This window comes from Hypanus sabinus, chromosome 25 (genome assembly GCF_030144855.1).
Source record: "Hypanus sabinus isolate sHypSab1 chromosome 25, sHypSab1.hap1, whole genome shotgun sequence".
NCBI classification, from domain to species: Eukaryota; Metazoa; Chordata; class Chondrichthyes; order Myliobatiformes; family Dasyatidae; genus Hypanus; species Hypanus sabinus.
Window position 1 is genome coordinate 44,449,580 of NC_082730.1, and position 25,339 is coordinate 44,474,918.

Genomic DNA, 25,339 nt, shown 5'->3' on the forward strand with positions numbered 1-25,339 from the left:
CAATATCTAACATACAGAGATTTTCACTGAACCGCGGTGCCTGGTGAAATGACTATACACATATGCGCACCGGGCAGAACAAACGGAAGTAAAACCCCGCAACCCTGGAAACAACCTCTCTTTACAAACAGCTTTCTGTAGCGGGAAAATTGTTATATTACCATTATCCTAATTATAGACAATAGACTATAGACAATAGGTGCAGAAGTAGACCATTCGGCCACTCGAGTCTGCACCGCCATTCTGAGATCATGGCAGATCATTCACTATCAATACCCAGTCCCTGCCTTGTCCCCATATCCCTTGATTCCCCTATCCATCAGATATCTATCCAGCTCCTTCTTGAAAGCATCCAGAGAATTGGCCTCCACCGTCTTCCGAGGCAGTACATTCCACATCTCCACAACTCTCTGGGAGAAGAAGCTCTTCCTCAACTCTGTTCTAAATAACTGACCTCTTATTCTCAATCCATGCCCTCTGGTACTGGACTCTCCCAACATCTGGAACATATTTCCTGCCTCAATCCTATCAAATCCTTTAATTATCTTAAACGTTTCAATCAGATCCCCTCTCAATCTCCTCAATTCCAGCGTGTACAAGCCCAATCTCTCCAATCTCTCTGCGTAAGACAGCCCTACCATCCCAGGAATCAACCTAGTGCATCTACGCTGCACTTCCTCAATTGCCAGAATGTCCTTCCTTAAACCTGGAGACCAAAACTGTACACAATATTCCAGGTGTGGTCTCACCAGGGCCCTGTACAAATGCAAAAGAACATCCTTGCTCTTGTATTCAATTCCCCTTGTAACAAAGGCCAACATTCTATTTGCCCTCTTCACTGCCTGTGGCACTTGCTCATTCACCTTCATTGACTGGTGAACTAGGACTCCTAGGTCTCTTTGCATTTCTCCCTTACCTAACTCGACACCGTTCAGACAATACTCTGCCCTCTTGTTCCAGCTTCCAAAGTGGATAACTTCACATTTATTCACATTGAATGACATCTGCCAAGTATCTGCCCACTCACTCAGCCTATCCAAGTCTCCCTGTATTCTCCTAACGTCCTCTTCGCATGTCACGCTGCCACCCAGTTTAGTATCGTCAGCAAACTTGCTGATATAGTTTTCAATGCCCTCATCTAAATCATTGACATAAATCGTAAAGAGCTGTGGTCCCAATACAGTGCCCTGTGGTACCCCACTAGTCACCTCCAGCCAGTCTGAGAAACACCCATTCACTGCTACCCTTTGCTTTCTATCTGCCAACCAGTTTTCTATCCATGTTGAAACCCTGCCCCCAATGCCATGAGCTCTGATTTTACTCACCAATCTCCTATGTGGCACCTTATCGAATGCCTTCTGAAAATCTAGGTACACAACATCTACTGGCTTACCCTCGTCTAACATCCTTGTTACACCCTCAAAAAACTCCAACAGATTTTCCCTTGGTAAATCCATGCTTGCTCGGCCTAATCCTATTTCTGCCATCTAGATGTGCCACTATTTCGTCCTTAATAATGGACTCAAGCATCTTCCCCACGACTGACGTTAGGCTAACGATAGTTCTCCGTTTTCTCCTTCCCTCCCTTCTTGAAAAGTGAGATAACATTAGCCACTCTCCAATCTTCAGGAACTGATCCTGAATCTAAGGAACATTGGAAAATGATTACCAATGCATCCGCAATTTCCTGAGCCACCTCTTTTAGAACCCTCGGATGCAGACCATCTGGACCCGGGGATTTATTAGCCTTCAGTCCTACCAGTCTACTCATCACAGTTTCTTTCCTAATGTCAATCTGTCTCAATTCCTCTGATACCTTATGACCCTGGCCCATCCATACATCTGGGAGATTGCTTGTGTCCTCCCTGGTGAAGACAGATCTAAAGTATGCATTAAATTCTGTTGCCATTTCCCTGTTTCCCATAACAATTTCTCCCAATTCATTCTTCAAGGGGCCAACATTGTTCTTAACTATCTTCTTTCTTTTCACATAGCTAAAAAAGCTTTTGCTATCCCCTTTTATATTCCTGGCTAGACTGAGCTCATACCTGATTTTTTCTCTCCGTATTGCTTTTTTAGTTAAGATCTGCTGTTCCTTAAAACTTTCCCAATCATCTGTATTCCCACTCATCTTAGCCCTGTCATACTTCTTTTTCTTTAATGCTATACAATCTCTGACTTCCTTTGTCAACCACTGTGGCCCCTTCCCCCTCTTTGAATCCTTCCTTCTCATTGGAATGAACTGCATTTGCATCTTTTGTATTATGCCCAAGAATATCTGCCACTGCTGATCCACTGTCTTTCCTGCCAGGGCATCCGCCCATTTAACTTTGGCCAGCTCATCCCTCATGGCTCCGTAGTCTCCTTTATTTAATTGCAACACTGACACCTCTGATCTGCCCCTATCCCTCTCAAATTGTAGATAAAAACTTATCATGTTATGATCACTACTTCCTAATGGCTCCTTTACTTCAAGATCATTTATCAATTCCTGTTCATTACACATCACCAAGTCCAAAATAGCCTCGTTCCTGGTTGGCTCAAGCACAAGCTGTTCCAAAAATACATCCCTTAGACACTCCACAAACTCCCTATCCTGGGGTCCAGCACCTACCTGATTCTCCCAGTCCACCTGCATGTTGAAATCTCCCATAACGACTGCATTACCTTTAGCACATGCCAATGTTAACTCCCTAATCAACTTGTACCCAATATCCACGCTACTGTTTGGGGGCCTGTACACAACACCCATTAGGGTCTTTTTACCCTTACTGTTCCTCAGCTCAATCCACACAGACTCTACTTCCCCTGTTCCCAAGTCACCTCTTGCTAAGGACTGAATCTCATTCCTCACCAACAGGGCCACCCCACCCCCTCTTCCCATATTTCTGTCTCTACGATAGCACATATACCCTGGTACACTCAATTCCCAGGCCTGATCCCCTTGCAGCCATGTCTCCGTTATCCCAACAATATCGTAGTTCCCCATTTTCATCTGAGCTTCAAGCTCATCTGTCTTATTTCTGACACTACGCGCATTCAAGTATAGAATTCTTAGCCCATTCCTCCTCTCTTTGCTTAAAACACTGTCTACTGTACCTAACCCAGCTCCTTGAACTTCCATCGGGCAAATTGCACCCTGAATTTTGATGACCTTCTCAAGATCACCCAAACCTTGTACACATTTAACCCCAAGCACCTTCTGACCAACCCTCTGGATCTGGATCCCTGCCCCCTGCACATCTAGTTTAAACCCCCCCGAGCAGCACTGGCAAATACTCCTGCACGATTGTTAGTACCCCTCCGGTTCAGATGTAGACCATCCCTTCGAAACAGATCCCAATGTCCCTGGAACAAAGACCAATTATCCAAAAACCTGAACCCTTCCTTCCTGCACCATGCTCTCAGCCTCGTATTAATGTGCATAATCATTCTATTCTTCGCCTCACTCGCACGTGGCACAGGTAGCAATCCCGAGATTGTCACCCTGGAGGTCCTGCCTTTCAGCTTCACTCCTAACTCCCTGAACTCTCTAAGCAGGACCCCCTCACTCACTTTACCTACATCATTGGTCCCTACATGGACCACTACATCTGGGTTCATGCCCTCACTGTCAAGAATAGCCTGCACCCGATCTGAGATGTCCCGGACCCTGGCACCAGGGAGGCAACATACCATCCGAGACTCCAGATCTGCCCCACAAAATCTCCTATCTGCCCCCCTAACTATAGAGTCCCCTAAAACTATCGCTCTCTTCTCTTCCCTCCTCCCCTTTCTAATTGAGGGTTCAACCTCTGTGCCAGAGGCAGGACCACTACAACTCATTCCTGGTAGGTCATCCCCATCAACAGTATCCAGTACGGTATACTTATTGTTAATGGGAATGGCCGCAGGGGTGCTCTGCTCTCTCTACCTGCTCCCCCTGCCCCTCTGGACCGTCACCCATCTGCCTACTTCTTGGTTTTTTGGTGTGACTACCTCCTTAGTATAATTATACTAAGTATAATTAGTACTATTATTACTAGTATTATACTTAGTATGATAGTATTAGTATAATTAGTATTAGTATTATACTTAGTATAATTAGTATTACTTATTTTTATAATGCTCACATTACAACAGTATTTGTGTATTTATTTTCCTTTTTTTGTTTTGGGATCTACTGGGAAAGTCTCAAAGATCGACTGGTCGATCACGATCAACTGGTTGGTGACCAGTACTATAGAGAGAGTGCGGAGGAGATTTACAAGAATATTGCCTGGATTGCAGAGCATGCCTTATGAGAATAGGTTGAGTGAACTTGGCCTTTTCTCCTTGCAGCAATGGAGGATGAGAGGTGACCTGATAGAGGTGTATAAGATGATGAGAGGCTTTGATTGTGTGGCTAGTCAGAGGCTTTTTCCCAGGGCTGAAATGGCTAACACTAGAGTACACAGTTTTAAGGTGCTTGCAAGTAGATCCAGGGGGATGTCAGAGGGTAAGTTTTTTTTTACAGAGAGTGGTAAGTGCGTGGAATGGGTTGCTGGTGACTGTGGTGGAGGTGGATACAATAGGGTCTTTTATGAGACTTGTATAGGTACATGGAGCTCAAAAAAATAGAGGGCTATGCAGTAGGGAAATTCTAAGCAGTTTCTAGAGTAGCTGACACGCTCGGCACAACATTGTGGGGTGATGGACCTGTAATATGTTGTAGATTCTATGTCCTAGGGAACATTTTAACAAACGTCTCTAGAGGTACTGTTGAAGGTATCCTGAATGGTTGCATCATGGTCCAGTAGAGCGATTCAGGTATGCGGGAATGTAAAAAGCTATGGAGTGGACTCTGCCCAGAGCATTTTGGCACATCCCTCCCCATCATATCCACTGGAGACACTGCCTCAAGAAGGCAGCATCTAAAATCTATGATCTCCACCATCCATGCCATGACATGCCATCTTGCCACAGCTACCACTGGGCAGGGGATACAGGAGCCTGAAGTCTCACACCAGCTCAAGTTCAAGTTTATTGTCATTCAACCATACAAATATGTACTGCCATACAAGACATCATCCCTCCGGACCAGGTGTTCCCAACCTTTTTTATGCCATGGACTCCTGCCATTAACCGAGAGGGTCTGCAGGTTGGGAACTGCTGCTCCAGACCAAGGTGCACAACACAGTACATATAACTCACACACATAACACATAAAGTAATATCACCACAAATAAATTAAGTTATAACAATGCGGCAACAGGAAGTTCAGTAGTGTCATGGTCTGGGGGAAGAAGCTGGTTCCCATTCTAACAGTCGTCCTAATGCTTATGGTACCTCCTGCCTGCTAGTAGAGGTCCGATGGAAGAGGTCATTGTGAATGCTAAAGACCCTGCGTACACAATACCCCGCAGTACTCGGGGTCTGTCTTACACTACTAATAATGGATGGAAGAGAGACCCTGATGATCTTCTCAGCAGTCCTTGCAATCGTTTATTGGGACTTGTGGCCAGATGCCTTGCAATTCCCATCAGACAGTGACCCAGTGGTGAGGACACTCTCGATGGTGCTCCTGTAAAAATTAATAAATATGAGGTGGAGCCAAACTCACTTCTACTCCCTGAAGGACTCACTGATGTACTTTTGTGACCAACGAGGGTGTATTGAGGGACCAGGTGAGATCACCTGTTGTGTTTTTCCAAGAAACTTACTTAACTCTGTCCACAGGAGCTATGTATGTGTAGCTAGTTCTAGAACAGCTATTTCTCTCAAACATTTGGATTCAGAACCCTAATTACTACCTTCTATAACAACACTATGGCCATTTTGATCACTTTGTACTAAAGTGTTTTTTTTTGTAAAAAGTGTTGATGGTTTATGTTTAATTTTTGGTTTTGCTTGTTAGTGTTGTGTTTCAGATGCTAGGGACAGTACAGCAGCGAAGTTGTCACTAGTGATCACCAATCAGCATTCAGTTCCCACCACTCTCTTAAGGAGATGGTGTGTTCTCCTATGTTTGCCTGTGCTCTGGGTTTTTCTCACATTGCCAAGACGTAAGAGTTAGGATTAGTAATTTGTGCGCATGCTGTGCATGGGAACACTTGAAGCTGCCCCAGCACAATCCTTGCAGTGTGTTGGCTGTTGATACAAATAATGCATTTTCATTGTTTCAGTAAACACTCAGAGGCCACTTATTAGGTGCACCTGTATACCTGCTCATTAATACAAATATATAATTATATTTGAAAATGTAATTATTCCTTTATGTGTTGAAAACATAATTATGGTCAAGAGGTTCAGTTGTCATTCAAACCAAACATCAGAATGCAGAAGAAATATGGTCTAAGTGACTTTGACCATGGAATGATTGTTGGTGCCAGATGGGGTGGCTTGAGTATCTCAGAAATGGCTGATCTCCTATTATTTTCTCACACAACAGTCTCTAAGAATTTACAAGAGAAAGATGTGAAAAACAAAAAAGACATCCAGTGAGAGGTAGTTCTGTGGAGAAAGCACCTTTTTGATAAGGGAGGTCAGAGGAGAATGGCTAGACTGGTTCAAGGTGACAGGAAAGCACAGTAAAATTAAATAACTACACTTTACAACAGCAGTGTGCAGAAGAAGTTCAAAGTAAATTTGTTATCAAATACATATATGTCACCATTTACGACCCTGTGGGCATATAAAGAAGCACAATAGAATCACTGAAAAACTCAATGCAGTCAGCCCTCCTTATCCGCAGGGGATTGGTTACGAGACCCCCCCCCCCCCCCCCCGCTGATAACAAAAAATGCAGATACTCTTATTTAACCTGGCTCAGTGCAGTGGTCTTTAGGACCCAGCGGAACCCCGGACTTTATTTTACATGCTCAGTGCGCTGGTCATCAGGACCTGGCGGTGCAGGTCTGAATCCGCAGTGTTTCTGTTCACAAGAATAATCACGATCACGATTGAAAATAAGGTGGAAATAATAGCATTAGGCTACAGTCGGTCAACGATTGGAACAATTTTAATGGAACATGTGATAGACCTTGCCCCGAAGAAAGCTACAATTATTACTAAGCAACGCAGTGGTTTAATTTTTGAAATACCTATGTTTCTTAAGTGTTTTATATGCATAGAAAGGTAAAATATGTACTATATACTAGGAAAAATGTTTGACTAACTAACGCTGAATAATACCGGATGTACCTGTTCCGACCTCAAATCCGACTTAAAGACGGACTCAGGAATGGAACTTGTTCATAACCCGGGGACTGCCTGTACTTTTAAGTCATTTCTAGATTACTTATAATACCTAATACGATGTAAATGCTATGTAAATAGTTGTTATACTGTATTGTTTAGGGAATAATGACAAGAAAAATAGTCTGTACATGCTCAAACAACGAGTGCTGGAGAGAGAACTTCCGGGTTTTCCCGATCCGCAGTTGGTTGAATCCGCAGATGAGGGCCGACTGTACAACAGAAACAGACTGGTAACTAATTTGCAAAAGACAGAAGAACCTGAGTGGCAGAATCCTTCCAAGTGAGTCACTGGGTTGCGGACTCAGTTCAGTGTTGGGGTGAGTGAAGTTAGCCACGCCAGTTCATCTCTGAACTTTGAACTTTGAACTTTGAAGTGGATGGGCTACAGCAACAGAAGACCACAAACATACACTCAGTGGCTACTTTATTAGCTACAGGAGTTCTATACGTGACAAATAAAGCTAATCTTTAAATTTAATATTTAGATGTGCCTGTGATGCTGCTGCAAATTAGTTTTTCATTGCACTTGTGCACATGACAATAAGTGCAATTTTGAATACGACTTCAGCACTCAAGATTCATCCTGACCTGTGGAGTATTTCCACACTTTTCTGTTTTTAGATCCGGGAATATCAGGAACTGCTGAATATCAGCAAATGAGGCACAGGCAATTGATCTGGGAATTAAATACAAAGCACTAGACCTCTTTGGCACCCCTCCGCCTGCCCCTTCTGTCATGATCCGCTCTTCTATCAGATTCCTTCTTCCACTCTACTTTTCCCAGCCTAGCATTTCTCAGCTTCTCACTTCATCCTCCACTCACCTAGCTTTATCAATCTACCTTGTCCTCCCTCTCCTTCCCCACTTTCTTATTCTGGTGTCTTTCCCCTTCCTTTCCAGTCCTGATGAAAGGTTTCACCCCAAAACATTAACTGCTTATTCCCCTCCATTGATGCTACCTGACCTGCTGAGTTCCTCCAGCACTTTTAGGAACAAATAATTGATGTTTTGGGCTGAGACCCTTCATCGGGATTGGAAAAGAAGGGGGCAGAAGCTAGAGGAAGTGTCCTGTTAGCCCATTGAAGGGTCTCAGCCCAAATTGTCACTTATTAACTCCTTTCCATAGATGCTGTTTGACCTGCTGAGTTCCTCCAGCATTTTGTGTGCAATGTTCTAGACTTAAGGCATAAACCAAAGAATTCAGGGTTTATGAAGGGCAAGTACCAGGTGATAATTTTTTTTAAAGCAGAAATGGCTTTCTACCTCGGAAAGACTGAGGAGTTTGCTTACACAAAGGATAATTCACTCATGTATACTGAACTATTGGAACAGTATTTTGAAACAAATTAAATAACCAATGAGAAACATACCAATTTTGTTAAGTGCAGTATGTTTGAAGGTATACAGTTTGCTTCAAAATTTAGTTGCTGCAACCAATCCTGCGGAAATGAGCTTTGCTGCTATTGTAAAAGTGATGCAGGAACACTTAAAGCCGAACCCATTAATGATTGCAGAATACTTTAGGTCTAATATGTGGAATCAAAAGGTAGGGGAGGGAGCCCATTTCAGTGTTTGTGGCTGAATTGAAGAGTGTAAGTATTGTCAATTTGGTAATGGCATTAATGATACTCTATGAATTAGATAGTTTAGTTTATGGAATCTTAAAATACAAAACCGACTCATAACTGCATCACAGCTTACATTCAAACAAGCAATGGAAATCACTGTTTCAGTGGGAACTGCAGAGAAAGGTGTAATTGAGTTGCAGTCAGCAATGAAAGTGAGAGTGAACAAAATTGCATTGTCTAAACAGAAACCAGCTTGGCTGAACAGATTGTGTTGCTGTTGTGACAGGGGCTCACGTACATCAAATAATTGCAGATTTAAAGGCAAAATTTGTAGAAAATGCAACAAAGTAGGTCATATACTAAGAGCATGACGGGCAGACAAATATAAATGGTCTGCACACGGAAGAAAAAATGCTAAAAGGTCAAGTTGCAGTTTCAAAAAAAGCAGTAATCTGCATGTTGTTGATGAAAAATTTGACAGTAATGAGAATGACACAGCACTGTGTAGCCTTGAGATTTACAGTGTGAAAATTAGTGAGAGACAAGCAATATTGTTTATGCCAGAAGTGAATGGCAAATTAATTACAATGGAATGAGACACTGGTTCAGCTGTTTCAGTCAATCCACAAAATGAGTTTGAATGACATTTTAAAGATAATCCAACTTAAACTGGCGAAAAGATAACTTCTGTGGGAATGACATTTCTAACAGTGAAATACAACAACCAAAAAGTGGTAAAAACAGGAAGGTCACCATTGTGGGGATGTGATTGGCTGAGACAACTACAACTTGATCAGAGATCCATCCACAATTTACATGTCGCATTCCCTGTAATGAGACCATCTGAAAGTGAATTAAGAAGGGTTGGATGATGCCACATCTGTATCCATGACGAATACCATGAGGTATTCCAACACCACAAATACCCAACAGAGGGCAAACAGGTGTTGGTGCCAACCTCTGTGACTCTGGTTGGAAAGTATATTGGATCGAGGAAAGACCATGCTGCTCAGTGGAAGCGTGAAAATGACAGAAACAGTGGTCTGACTACAACAGTTTTTGTAGCCAACATATCTGAGAAAGCTTCTGATATGCTAATTAGGCAGTTACTTGCAAAATGTGGCTATGTTTTAACCTGGAAGAAAGTTGCAAGTATTCGGCTTTTGTGAGTGTAACCAACCAGAGACTACTCTGTGTGCATTAAGGTTATTGCACGAAGCTTAAGGCACGCAATTAAATTTTACTATTCAAGTGGGAGACAAAAATGTGGCAAATGTTCAGCGTATATCTGTGTGGAGTTCCGCATAGGTACATTCCAAGGAGACAGGGAAGTTATGGTAGGGCAGGAACCTTGGTGTATAAAGGCTGTAATAAATCTAGTCAAGAAGAAAAGAAAACCTTACAAAAGGTTCAGAGAGCTAGGAAGTGTTAGAGATCTAGACAATTATAAGGCTAACAGGAAGGAGCTTATAAAGGAAATTAGGAGAGCCAGAAGAGGCCATGAGAAGGCCTTGGCGGGCAGGATTAAGGAAAACCCTGAGGCATTCTACAAGTATGTGAAGAGCAAGAGGATAAGATGTGAGGGAATAGGACCAATCAAGTGTGACAGTGGGAAAGTGTGTACGGAACTGGAGGAAATAGCAGAGGTACTTAATGAATACTTTGCTCAGTATTCACTATGGAAAAGGATCTTGGTGATTGTAGTGATGACTTGCAGCAGACTGAAGAGCTTGAGCATGTAGATATTAAGAAAGAGGATGTGCGGGAGCTTTTGGAAAGCATCAAGTTAGATAAGTCGTCGGGACCGGATGAGATGTACCCCAGGCTACTGTGGGAGGCGAGGGAGGAGATTGCTGAGCCTCTGGTGATGATCTTTGAATCATCAATGGGGACGTGAGAGGTTCCAGAGGATTGGAGGGTTCCAGATGTTGTTCCATTATTCAGGAAAGAGAAGAGATAGCCCAGGAAATTACAGACCAGTGAGTCTGTAAGAATAAGTGTTAAGAATATTTTTTTCAAAGAAACAAGAAGGAAAAAAAAGAAACCCTACTAATTAAAGAAAACCCTACTAACTGAAAAAGAATGAGAAAAAAAAACCACTGGGAGCACAACCCCGGAGCTATACATCATACAAGCTTCCATTAAGAAAAACATCAATCCGCCAACTCAAATCCATTTAAAGGAAAATCGGAAGGAAACCATATTAACTAACTCAAATCAGATTGTAGTAGCAGGTGAATGAACCCCTCCTTTTCTCAAAATCACATCGAGGATCAAAAGTTCGACTTCTGATTTTCTCCAAACTAAGACATAGCATCACCTGAGAAAACCATTGTATCAAAGTGGGAGCAGAAGCATCTTTCCATTTCGACAAAATAGCCCTTCTGGCCAATAATGTAACAAATGCAATTACATGTTGGTCTGATGGAGAAATACCATGAATATATTGAGGAATTATACCAAATAAAACTGTCAATTTATTAGGTTGTAAATTAATTTTTAAAACTTTAGAAATTGTAGAGGCCCCAACATCCTTCCTATAACTGTATGTAATACTCCAGATGAAGCCTAACTCCAGTGAGTCTTACTTCAGTAGTTGATAAGTTGATGGAGAAGATCCTGAATGCAGGATTTATGAACATTTGGAGAGGTATAATATGATTAGGAATAGTCAGCATGGCTTTGTCAAAGGCAGGTCGTGCCTTACGAGCCTGATTGAATTTTTTGAGGATGTGACTAAACACATTGATGAAGGAAGAGCAGTAGATGTAGTGTATATGGATTTGACAAGGGTACCCCATGCAAGGCTTATTGAGAAAGTAAGGAGGCATGGGATCCAAGGGGACATTGCTTTGTGGATCCAGAACTGGCTTTCCCACAGAAGGCAAAGAGTGGTTGTAGACGGGTCATATTCTGCATGGAGGGTGGTCACCAGTAGTGTGCCTCAGGGATCTGTTCTGGGACCCTTAGTCTTTGGGATTATTATAAATTACCTGGATGAGGAAGTGGAGAGATGGGTTTATAAATTTGCTGATGACACAAAAGTTGGGGGTCTTGTGGATAGTGTGGAGGGCTGTCAGAGGTTACAGCGGGAAGTTACAGGATGCAAAACTGGGCTGAGAAGTAGCAGATGGAGATCAACCCAGATAAGTGTGAAGTGGTTCATTTTGGTAGGTCAAATATGATGGCAGAATATAGTATTAATGGTAAGACTCTTGGCAGTGTGGAGGACCAGAGGGATCTTGGGGTCCAAGCCCATAGAACGCTCAAAGCAGATACACAGGTTGGCTCTGTGGTTAAGAAGGCATGCAGTATATTGGCCTTCATTAATCATGGGATTGAATTTAGGAGCTGAGAGGTAATGTTGCAGCTATATAGGACCCTGGTCAGACCCCACTTGGAGTACCCGTGCTCAGTTCTGGTTGCCTCACTGCAGGAAGGATGTGGAAGCCACAGAAAGGGTGCAGAGGAGATTTACAAGGATGTTGCCTGGATTGGGGAGCATGCCTTATGAAAACAGGTTGAGTGAACTCTGCCTTTTCTCTTTGGGGCGAAGGAGGATGAGAGGTGACCTGACAGAGGTGTATAAGGTGATGAGAGGCATTGAACGTGTGGATAGTCAGAGGCTTTTTTCCAGAGCTGAAATGGTTGCCACAAGAGGACACAAGTTTAAGGTGCTGGGGAGTAGGAACAGAGGAGATGTCAGGGGTAAGTTTTTTTTACTCAAAGAGTGGTGAATGCGTGGAATGGGTTGCCAGCAACAGTGGTGGTGGCGGATACGATAAGGTCTTTTAAGAGACTTTTGGATACTGTAGGTGCATGGAGCTTAGGAAAATCGAGGGCTATGGGAAGTCTAGTCATTTCTAAGGTAGGGACATGCTCGCCACAACTTTGGGGGCTGAAGGACCTGTATTGTGCCGTAGGTTTTCTATGTTTCTAAAAAGCTGCTTGTAGAAGTAGATGCAATAGTCAATAGGTACAGAAGTAGGCCATTCGGCCCTTCAAGCCAGTACAGCCATTCAATGTGATCATGGCTGATCATCCACAATCACTACCACGTTACTGCCTTCTCCCCATATCCCTTGACTCCGCTATCTTTAAGAGCTCTATCTAGCTCTTTCTTGAAAGCATCCACAGAATTGGCCTCCACTGCCTTCTGAGGCAGAGCATGCCATAGATCCACAACTCTCTGGGTGAAAAAGTTTTTCCTGAACTCTGTTCTAAATGGCCTACCCCTCATTCTTAAACTGGTTCTGGACTCCTCCAACATCGGGAACATGTTTCCTGCCTCTAGCATGTCCAATCCCTTAATAATCTGATGTGTTTTAATCAGATCCCCTCTCATCCTTCCAAATTCCAGTATATACAAGCCCAGTTGCTCCAATCTTTCAACATAGGACAGTCCCGCCATCTAGGGAATTAACCTCGTGAACCTACGCTGCATTCCCTATAGCAAGAATGTCCTTCCTCAAATTTGGAGACCAAAACTGAATACAATACTCCAGGTGTGGTCTCACCAGGGCCTTGTACAACTGTAGAAGGACCTCTTTGGTCCTATACTCAACTCCCCTTGTTATGAAGGCCAACATGTCATTAGTTTTCTTCACTGCCTGCTGTACCTGCATATGCTTACTTTCAGCGACTGATGTACAAGAACACCTAGATCTCATTGTACGTTCCCTTTTCAAGTCAAGTCAAGTCAAGTCAACTTTTAATGTCATTTCAACCATAACTGCTGGTACAGTGCAAAGTAAAAATGAGACAGCGTTTTTCAGGACCATGGTTTACATGACACAGTACAAAAAACTAGACTGAACTACGTAAAAAAAAACACAGAGAAAGCTATACTAGACTACAGACCTACACTGGACTGCATAAAGTGCACAAAAACAGGGCAAGCATTACAATAAATAATAAACAGGAAAGTAGGGCAAGGTGTCAGTCCAGGCTTCAGGTATTGAGGAGTCTGATAGCTTGGGGAAGAAACTGTTATATAGTCTGGTTGTGAGAGCCTGAATGCTTCAGAGCCTTTTCCCAGACGGCAGGAGGGAGAAGAGATTGTATGAGGGGTGCATGGGGTTCTTCATAATGCTGTTTCCTTTGTGGATGCAGCGTGTAGTGTAAATGTCCGTGATGGCGGGAAGAGAGACCCCGAAGATCTTCTCAGCTGACCTCACTATACGCTGCAGGGTCTTGCAATCCGAGATGGTGCAATTTCCGAACCAGGCAGTGATGCAGCTGCTCAGGATGCTCTCAATACAACCCCTATAGAACGTGATGAGGATGGGAGTGGGAGATGGACTTTCCTCAGACTTCGCAAAAAGTAGAGACGCTGCTGGGCTTTCTTTGCTATGGAGCTGGTGTTGAGGGACCAGGTGAGATTCTCCATCAGGTGAACACCAAGAAATTTGGTGCTCTTTACGATCTTTACCGAGGAGTCATCGATGTTCAGCAGGGAGTGGTCGCTCCATGCCCTCCTGAAGTCAACAACCATCTCTTTTGTTTTGTTCACACTCAGAGACAGGTTGTTGGCTCTGCACCAGTCCGTTAGCCGCTGCACCTCCTCTCTGTAAGCTGACTCATCGTTCTTGCTGATGAGACCCACCACGGTCATGTCATCGGTGAACTTGATGATATGGTTCGAGCTGTGTGTTGCAGCACAGTCGTGGGTCAACAGAGTGAACAACAATGGATTGAGCACGCAACCCTGGGGAGCCCCCGTGCTCAGTGTGATGGTGTTGGGGATGTTACTCCTGACCCGGACTGACTGAGGTCTCCCAGTCAGGAAGTCTAGGATCCAGTTGCAGAGGGAGGTGTTCAGGCCCAGTAGGCTCAGCTTTCCAATCAGTTTCTGAGGGTTGAATGCTGAACTAAAGTCTATGAACAGCATCCGAACGTACGTGTCTTTTTTGTCCAGGTGGAGGGTGATGGCAATGGCGTCGTCTGTTGAACGGTTGGGACGGTACGCAAACTGCAGGGGGTCCAGTGAGGGGGGCAGCCGGGTCTTGATATGCCTCATGATGAGCCTCTCGAAACACTTCATGATGATGGATGTGAGTGCAATGGGACGGTAGTCATTTAGGCAGGACACTGAAGACTTCTTCGGCACGGGGCCTTGAAGCATGTTGGAATGGTGGCGCTGCTCAGGGAGATGTTGAAGATGTCAGTGAGAACATCTGCCAGCTGGTCTGCACATCCTCTGAGCACTCTACCAGGGATGTTGTCTGGTCCAGCAGCCTTCCGTGAGTTGACCCTGCACAGGGTTCTTCTCATGTCGGCCACAGAAAGACACAGCACCTGGTCATTCGTAGGAAGGGTGGACTTCCTCGCCACCACGTCATTTTCCTCCTCAAACCGGGCGTAGAAGTTATTCAGTGCATTTGGGAGGGAGGCATCACCTGCACAGTCAGGTGATGTTAGACAATAGACAATGGGTGCAGAAGTAGACCATTAGGCCCCTCGAGTCTGCACCGCCATTCTGAGATCATGGCTGATCATTCACTATCAATACCCAGTCCCTGCCTTGTCCCCATATCCCTTGATTCCCCTATCCATCAGATATCTATCCAGCTCCTTCTTGAAAGCATCCAGAGAATTGGCCTCCACCGTCTTCCGAGGCAGTGCATTCCACACCTCCACAACTCTCTGGGAGAAGAAGTTTTTCCTCAACTCTGTTTTAAATAACTGACTTCTTATTCTCAATCCATGCCCTCTGGTACTGGACTCTCCTAACATCTGGAACATATTTCCTGCCTCAATCCTATCAAATCCTTTAATTATCTTAAACGTTTCAATCAGATGTTGTCTTGTAATTGGTGATGTCCTGGATGCCCTTCCACATGCGCCACGTGTCGCCACTGTTCTGGAAGTAACTTAACTTTCCTAACTTAACCTTGACTTGATGCAAAGGCCAAACCCCAGCTAGATGTATGGAAGGCCTAAAGGAAAGGAGTCAATTGAGACACAGAAGCAGAGGACTCGTCAGATGATATTGTGGATGAGGAAATCAAGAGGAGAGATCAGATGGTAAAGGGAATAATAGAAGAACACCTCCCTCTGCAACTTGATACTAGACTTCCTGACTGGGAGACCTCAGTCAATCTGGATCGCAGGCAGCATCTCCAACACCATCACACTGAGCACGGGGGCCCCCCAGGGCTGTGTGCTCAGTCCACTGCTGTTCACTCTGCTGACCCACGACTGTGCTGCAACACACAGCTTGAACCCCATCATCAAGTTCGCTGATGACATGACCGTGGTGGGTCTCATCAGCAAGAACGAGAAATCAGCTTACAGCGGAGGTGCAGCAGCTAACAACCTGTCTCTGAATGTGAACAAAACAAAAGAGATGGTTGTTGACTTCAGGAGGGCACGGAGCGATCACTCCCCACTGAACATCAACAGCTCCTCGGTAGAGATCGTTAAGAGCAGCAAATTTCTTGGTGTTCACCTGGCGGAGAATCTCACCTGGCCCCTCAACACCATCTCCATAGCAAAGAAAGTCCAGCAGCGTCTCTACTTTCTGCAAGGGCTGAGGAAAATCCATCTCCCACCACCCCCATCCTCATCACATTCTACAGGGGTTGTATTGAGAGCATCCTGAGCAGCTGCATCACTGCCTGGTTTGGAAATTGCACTATCTGGGATCGCAAGACCCTGCAGTGGATTGTGACATCAGCTGAGAAGATCATCAGGGTCTCTCTTCTTGCCATTACAGACATTTACACTACATGCTGCATCCGCAAAGCAAACAGTGTTATGAAGGACCCCATGCACCCCTCATACAAACTCTTCTCCCTCCTGCCGTCTGGGAAAAGGCTCTTAAGCATTCGGGGTCTTACGACCAGACTATGTAGCAGTTTCTTCCCCCAAGCTATCAAACACCTCAATACCCGAAGCCTGGACTGACACCTTGCCCTACTATCCTGTTTATTATTTATTGTAATGCCTGCAATGTTTTGTGCAGTTTATGCAGTCCTGGGTCGGTTTGTAGTCCAGTGTAGTTTTTTCTGTGTTGTTTTTTACGCAGTTTGGTCTAGTTTTTGTACTGTTTCATGTAACACCATGCTCCTGAAAAACGTTGTCTTGTTTTTACTATGTACTGTTCCAGCAGTTATGGTCAAAATGACAATTAAAATGTGACTTGACTTGATAAGGGAATACTCCAGGGAACTAAATGGACCTTCCCAAGATGCACCAGCTAGAAGAAGAAAAAAGAGGGAAGAGATTGAGAGAAAGAATGTAAACAAGAAAGAGAAAAGTGAAAGATCGAAGGAATGTGAGAAAGAAAAAAGAAAGGGATCAAAGGAGATCCAGAGAAAGAAAAGGAGAAAAAGAGTTGTCGTGAGCTTTCAGAACTACTTCCTACTGTCTCAGAGTCAACTCCCACAACCGACATGGCCCGAGAACTGGAGACTGTTTCACAGCCACATCTCACCTGCCAAGTCCCGGGAAAGACATTATCCCACAAGAATAAGAAATTCTCCACAGCAGTGAAATCTTTAAGACTGAATGAGACAATTTCAAACTTACTCTGTTGTGGATGTCTGTATATAGTAGTTGTGTTACATAGTGTACTGAGTATATAGGTGAGATGCATTCAAGTCAAGTCAAGTCAAGTCACTTTTTATTGTCATTTCGTAGGTACAGAGGAGATGTCAGGGGTAAGTTTTTTACTCAGAGAATGGTGAGTGCGTGGAATGGGCTGCCAGCAACGGTGGTGGAGGCGGATAGAATAGGGTCTTTTAAGAGGCTTTTAGATAGGTACATGGAGCTTAGTAAAATGGAGGACTGTTGGTAAACCTAGTAATTTCTGAGGTAGGGACATGTTCAGCACAGCTTTGTGAGCTGAGGGGCATGTTTTGTGCTGTAGGTTTTCTATGTTTCCTCCCACCGCCCATTCTTCTGAAGTCCAGCAAGTACAGGTCCAGAGCCATCAAGCGCCCTTTCATTCCTGGAATTATTCTTGTGAACCTCCTCTGGACCATCTTCAATGCCAGCACATCCTTTCTTAGATAAGGGTCCCAAAATTGCTCACTACAAGTATGGTCTGTTATAGCTATCAGGTATTATAGAGAGAGAGAAAGAAAAAGACACAAGCGAAGGAATGAGAATTCTGTGAAATACAGAGAAAGTGACCAGCAGTTCAGGCTGCACCAGTGGAGGGAAATAAGTGGGCTAATATTGGTGTTGGTTTATTATTGTCACACGTACCTGGATCTTATCTTGAATCATGGATTGAATCTTTACATAGTGCATTGAGGTAGAACAAAGTTAAACAATAACAATACAGTAGAAAGTGTAAAAGCGACTGAAAGAGTGCAGTGCAGGTTAACAATAAAGTGCGAGATCATGGCAAGGTAGATTGTGAGACCAAAAGTCTACCTTATTGTAAAAGAGGCCCATTCAAGAGTGATAACAGTGAGTTAATAACTGTCCTTGAGCCTGATGGAATGCAGAGAATGTCCAAGGTGGGTTGGTCTTTGATTAGTTTGGATGCTTTACTGAGGCAGCGAGAGTTTAAACAGAGTCCATAGGGGGAGGCTGGTTTCCATGATGCGCTGAGCTGTATCCACAACTCATTGCAGTTTCTTGTGGTCACGAGCAGAGCATTTGTCGTACAAAGCTGTGGTGCATCCAGATAGGATGCTTTCTATGGTGCATCTCTAAAAATTCTATGGACATGCCAAATTTCTTTATCCCGCTTAGGAAGTCAAGGCATTGGTGAATTTTCTTGGCTGTGGCGTCTACATGGTTTATGTTCTCATGGAGTCACACAAGCACAGGTTGTGAGGTCAAGGGTCCATCTTATTCTAGTGTGTTTAATATTTGGATAATCGTGTATGTATATTGATTGATTCAGCATCCTTGTTCATTTAAATAATTAATTTTGGGATATAACCATATAACAATTACAGCACAGAAACAGGCCATCTCAGCCCTTCTAATCCATGCTGATGCCTACACTCACCTAGTCCCACTGGCTCGCACTTAGCTCATAACCCTCCATTCCTTTCCTGTCCATACACCTATCCAATTTTACTTTAAGTGACAATACCAAACCTGCCTCTACCACTTCTACTGGAAGCTCATTCCACACAGCTACCACTCTCTGAGTAAAGAAATTCCCCCTCATGTTACCCTTAAACTTTTGCCCCCTAACTCTCAAATCATGTCCTCTTGTTTGAATCTCCCCTTCTCTCAATGGAAACAGCCTATCCATGTCAACTCGATCTATCCCCCTCATAATTTTAAATACCTCTATCGTCCCCCTTCAACCTTCTACACTCCAAAGAATAAAGACCTAACTTGTTCAGCCTTTCCCTGTAACTTAGGTGCTGAAACCCAGGTAACATTCTAGTAAATCTTCTCTGTACTCTCTCTATTTTGTTGATATCTTTCCTATAATTTGGTGACCAGAACTGTAGACAATACTCCAAATTCAGCCTTACTAATGCCTTGTACAATTTTAACATTACATCCCAACTCCTATACTCAATGCTCTGATTTATAAAGGCCAGCATACCAAAAGCTTTCTTCACCACCCTATCCACATGAGATTCCACCTTCAGGGATCTATGCACCATTATTCCTAGATCACTCTGTTCTACTGCTTTCTTCAATGCCCTACCAATTACGATGTATGTCCTATTTTGATTACTCCTACTAAACTGTAGCACGTCACACTTAATCAACATTAAACTCCATCTGTCATCTATTATTTAAGATATATTTAAGAACACTTTAATTGCATATGTCTTCATGCTACCACATGATATGTGTGTGCCTCGCTGAAAGTAAACTTGAACTACACCTGTATTTCAGACTCCCATGCCTTCCTTTGAGTTAGTTTAATGTTTTGAAATTACAAAACAACATTGCCATGAGGTATTTTTAAAATGACCTGTTAAAGTAGAGCAAGACTTTCCAAATAGAATAAAATGCAGCAAGAAACAATCAAGTTACAAAAAAGCATGTGTTCATTGGAAGGCAAGACACAATCGAGTTTTTTTTTTAAAGTCAGAAAACGGAAGAATTCAGAGCTCATAAACAGTGAGTACTGGGTGATAATGATCAGAAAAAAAATCATAAATGCCTGGCTACATTGGAAAGACTGACAGGTTTGATTATACAATTGGCTCATGTATTGGAATAGTATTTTTAAGCCAATGAAATAACCAATGAGAAGTGAGTACCAATTTTGCTAAGTGCATTGGATTTAAAGTTTGCTTCGAAGTTTAACTCGACCAACCAAACCTCCAGAGATGAGCTTTCCTGATATTATCAAAGTAATGTGAGAACATTTAGAACCAAAGCCATCGATGATAGCAGAATGTTTTAGGTTTCATAAGTGGAATCAAAACAAAGAGGGCTTCATTTCAGCGTACATGGCTGAATTGAAGAGATTGAGCATTGTTAGTTCAATAATGGGCTTAATGATACACTGAGATGATTTAGTCTGTGGAATCTTAAAGCATTCTAAAATAGTTCATAACTGAAGCACAACTTACATTTTAAAGAGCTGTTGAAATCGCTGTATTAATGGAAACAGCAATTTGTGTTATCAGGAATGAAAGTGAGTGTGACTAAGCAGAAACTGCCTGGCCAAACAAATAGTTCTACCATTGTGGCAGGGACACACATTCACTTAACGGTGGGCCACTCTTATTTTGGCCTCTATTCTTTGACCTGTTTGCCATGGGTGACTCTACCAAGAGCTAAAGTATAAAGCTCTGACTTCAGCTAACATAACCCTCAAGGTCACTGAAGCATGCAAGCCTCCAAACTATGACAAGATTATGGTGTTCTTGGAAGTTCAAGTTCAAGTTTATTGTCATTCAATTGGACAAATGCATACGGTAAATGAAACAACATTCTCAGGGACCAAGGTTCAAAGTTCAAAATAAATCTATTATCAAAGTATATATATGTCACCATATACAACCCTGAGATTCATTTTCTTGCAGGCGATCACAGTAAGTACAAGAAGCACAGTAGAATCAATGACAGACCACAATCAATGGATGAACAAACAACCAATGTGCAAATGACAACAGACTGGACAAACACAAAAATAAATAATAATATTAATAAATAAGCAAAAATATTGAATACATGAGATGAAATGTCCTTGAAAGTGACTTCATAGGTTATGGGAAAACACAGGTATGTGCAAAGCACAGTATATACTGTTTATCACATAGAGCACATAAAATAATATTTAACACAATAATATTAACAGATTTAAAAAGATTCTGTTGATGTACAAGTTGACATAAAGTGCATTTATGCCATATAGTCATAAACAACTGTATAATGCTTCTGGCACTATCATAAATAATGTCCACTTGGGTCTTCAGAAGTCTCATAGCCTAGGGGAAGAAGCCGTTCTCAAGGCTGACTGGCCTTGTTTTTATACTGCGGTACCATCTGCCCTGACAGGAGGAGGCCAAGGAGTTTGTGGGATGGATGAGAGTGATCCTTCATGATGCTGAGGGCTCTGCAAAGGCAACAATTTTGGTGTATGCCCTGGATGTGGGTGTGGGGGGAGAGAGACCCCGATCATTCTCTCAGCAGCCCTCACAATCTATTGCAGGGTCTTGTGGTCAGATACCTTCCAATTCCCATATCAGACCAGATAACAGCTGGTCAGAACACTCTCCATAGTGCTGAAGGAGGGTTGCGAGAAGTCTTGTATGCCTCTATCTTCTCAGGCATTGGAGATCGTGCTGTGCTTTCTTGCCCAAAGAGGTGGGTGTTGAGGGACCAGGTGAGATAATCTGCGATGTGCTCTCCAAGAAACTTGGTGCTCCTGACTCCATGGAAGAGCCATTGATGTGCAGTAGGGAGTTGTCAATCTGCACCTTCCTGAAGTCCACAATCATCATATTTGTCTTGTCCTTGTTGTTACTAAAGTTGTTGTGTTCTTAATCTTCAGCTTGTGCCAAAAAAGACATGGTTTCCCTCATCAGATAAATAGCCAGAGTGAGTCGAGAATTGGAACTTGGAACAGTAAGGCACATCCAGGCCGTTCAACACTATAACTGTTCCTCAAGTCTGGGCAACAGCCTTGTAAATTTTCTCGGTACTCTTTCAATCTTATTGATATCTTTCCTATAGGTAAGTAACCAGAGCTGCATACAATATTCTAAATTAGGCCTCACCAACATCTTATGCAACTTAAGCATAACATCCCATTTCCTGCTCAGTAATTAATGATGGCCAATATGCCAAAAGCTTCCCTTACAACCCAATCTACCTGTAACAACACTTTCAAGGAATTATGGATCTGTATTCCCAGATCCTGCTTTTCTACCACCCTCCCCGGTTGTTCCCTGTGTAAGGCCTATCCTGGTTTGTCCTCCCGTAGTCCGGCACCTCACACTTGACTGCATTAAATTCCATATATCCTTAGTGGGCAAATTTGTACAGACCTCATTGTTAAATAGCCACCCCCTTTACTCATGACACTACTAACAGTGAAAGCACCTCAACATCTATCCATTTAGACCTTGCTAGATATTAAGAACTTTAAGTACTACAGGTTGAATGACAACTAAACTTCAACTTGAACCTGTTTATCCCTCTAGGAATTTATAGACAAGCAAGGTCATCTATCATTTTTCCAAAATCCAAAGAGTACAGACGTATCTCTATAACAATGGGCTACAACAGAACATGGAACATAGAACAGTAAAGGCGCTTCAGCCCATCATGTTGTGCCGACTCTTTAATATATTGAAAGATCAATCTAACCCTTCCTTCCCTCATAACCTGAAGGGGATCTACCTCTCTGAGAGGGTGGAACAAGCTGTGAGCAGAAGAGGTATATGCAAGTACATTTTCATCCTTTGGATAGGTGTGTAGATCGAAGGAGTATGAAGAGGCCAATCAATCCAATAATAAACCTATCCAATCTTAACAATGGAGAGCAATGGAAAAGTGGCCGAGGAAAGGAGCTGACACCAGCATAGATCATGAATTGGTCTCTTAGGGAAGTAGATCTGCTTCAGGTTATGAGGGAGGGAAGGTTTAGATTGATCTTGGAATATGTTAAAGGGTCAGCACAACATGATGGGCTGAAGGGCCTGTACTGTGCTGTGGTGATCACATTGAACGGGAGGACAGGCTTGAAGGGCCGAATGGTCTGGTACAACGTGGAAGCAGACCCTTCTACCAGCAGGACCATGCTGCCCACCAACTACTCACTTTGCTCTAATGCCACGCTCTCCACATAGCCGACAGTGCCTCTAAGAATTACTACCCACCAAAGCACCAATTCAGAGTGGCCAGTTAACTCAGCAATCTCCAAGTATCTGGGATGAGGGAGGAAACCAGGAAGCCCAAGGGCACCCCATGTTGTTGTGAGGCGATCGTGCAGACTCCCCACAAACAGCGTCGGAGGTTGGGACTGAACTTGTGTCTCTTGCATGGTGGCACAGTGGTTTCTGTGTTGTAGTCAGACTTCATCTCTGTCTGCCAACTCAATGGAAGTCCCTCCTTAAACGTCAGCAACCTTTTCCTTTAAGATTCAAAATTTAATGTCATTTCCACTACACAAGTGTAAAGGAGAACAAAATAATTGTTACTCTGGATCCGATGCAGCACAAAAAAAACAATGAAATAAAGAAAGTAATCATAAAAAACAATAAATATAAATACATAAGATAACTTCTATACACAGATGGAGTGTATGTCCATAAAGTGATGCTGGGTATGAGTGTGTGTACATAAGGTGACTCTGACAGGAAATGATAAAATAGGGGTGGGGGACGGTTGCAGCCTTATGGAGAAAGTAACTGTTTTTGAGTCTGGCGGCTCTTTAGCCTCTTCCTTGATCAGAGTGGGACAAACAGTCAGTGAGCAGGGTGGGTGAGATCCTTCACGATATTGCTGATCTTTCTGTCCGGCACCTATATGTGCTTGATGGTGGGTAGGCTGGTGCCAGTGATGCATTGGGCAGTTTTGATTACCTATTGTGGAGTCTCCCAGTCCGCTGCACCATGTAGTGTTGCAGCTTGTTAGGATGCTCTCTACTGCACATCTGTAGAAGGACGTTAGTATTGATGTGCACAGTCCATCTCCATCGGCGTCCTCAGAAAATAAAGGTGTTGCTGAGCTTTCCTTATTGGAAGATGAGTTGTGGGGCTATCAGAAGTTGAGTGAGATATGCACTCCCAGGAGTGTAAAAAGTGGTACATTTGTCCTGAAGTGGATAACCGTTGTTTTGGTTATATTTGATTAGGAGTTTGAGGAGAATTTGTATGTCAACAAAGACACTCACAAATTTCCAGGCGTATCATGGAAAGCATTCTGACTAGTTGCATGGCGTGGTGAGGGGTCACCGCACAGGGTTTGAAAAAGTGGCAGAAAGTTGTCAACTCAGCCAGCTCCACCAAGGCCACCAGCCTCCCCAGCATTAAGGACACCTTCAAAAGCGATGCCTCAAAAAGCATTAAGGATACCCATCTGCTAGGACATGCTCTCTTCTCATTGCTACCATCAAGGAGGAAGTACAGAAGCCTGAAGACACACACTCAATGTTTCAGGAGCAGCTTCTTCCCCTCTGCCATCAGATTTCTGAATGAACAGTGAACCTATGAAAACTACAGCTGTAGTTTTTTCCTTTTTCTTTTTGCACTAATAATTTCATTTTATTTTCTATTTTTATATACACTTAGTGTATTTTATGTTTTTTTATTATTATATATTGCAATGTACTGCTGCTGCAAAAACAACAATTTCACAAAGTACTCCAATGATATTAAACCAGATTCTGTTTCTGATTCATTGAGGAAGAGTTTATTTGCCTGGCATCAGGTCTCGAGCTGTTCAACCTGCACTCTGTGCTTAACAGATCAAGTTTTTCTGCAAGTGTTGCTCTGTGTAGCTTGATGTGTCAACATCGCCCCGTGAGCTTGGAGTATTTCTCACAGTGCAATTTGCATGACTGGGCTCTCTGTCCCACAGAATCTGTGTTGTGTGCAGTTTCTTTTATTGAATACCCACATGCTGGAACTTTTTATAGTTTTTTTATTTGTAGATTCATTCATTGCCAAGTCTCAATGTCATGACACCTGACTAAAGTCACACACTGTTTAAAATATCAGGGTACAGACATGTGAAGAGAGAATTGACTGAATGCACGACTCAGGGACACACATTGTTCTCTGTGCTTCTAAATACTGGCCGACCTTCCAGCAGCGGGAGGACATCCTTCAATGTTATCAAGGCAGGAGAAAGCTGACAAGAAATGCATCTGTGAGCGACAAAAACAAAACATCATAAACACAAGTGGTCTGCAAATGCTGCAAATCCAGAGCAACACATGCAAAATGCTGGAGGAACTCGGCAGGTCAGGCAGAATCCATAGAGGGGAATAAAGTCAACGTTTTGGGCTGAGACCCTTCGTCAGAATTGGAAAGGAAATGGGAAAAGACAAAATAAGGTGGAGGAAGGTGGGGTGAAGAGTACAAGCTGGCAGGTGATTGATGAGGCCAGGTAAGTGGGAAGGTGGGTGCACATCTACAGACTCTTTGGCTATTGACCACCTT

General features: G+C 43.2%; 1 protein-coding gene across 1 annotated transcript in view; it reads right to left on the reverse strand.

The window, feature by feature from the left end:
• Window positions 1–24,879: 24,879 nt before the first annotated feature.
• LOC132381204 (myosin-binding protein H-like) overlaps window positions 24,880–25,339 on the reverse strand; it is a 59,667-nt gene continuing 59,207 nt past the window's right edge. Inside the window, exon 11 of the mRNA XM_059950503.1 lies at window positions 24,880–25,044. The gene's annotated coding sequence lies outside the window, so the exon portion shown is untranslated. The remainder of the gene's footprint in view (window positions 25,045–25,339) is intronic.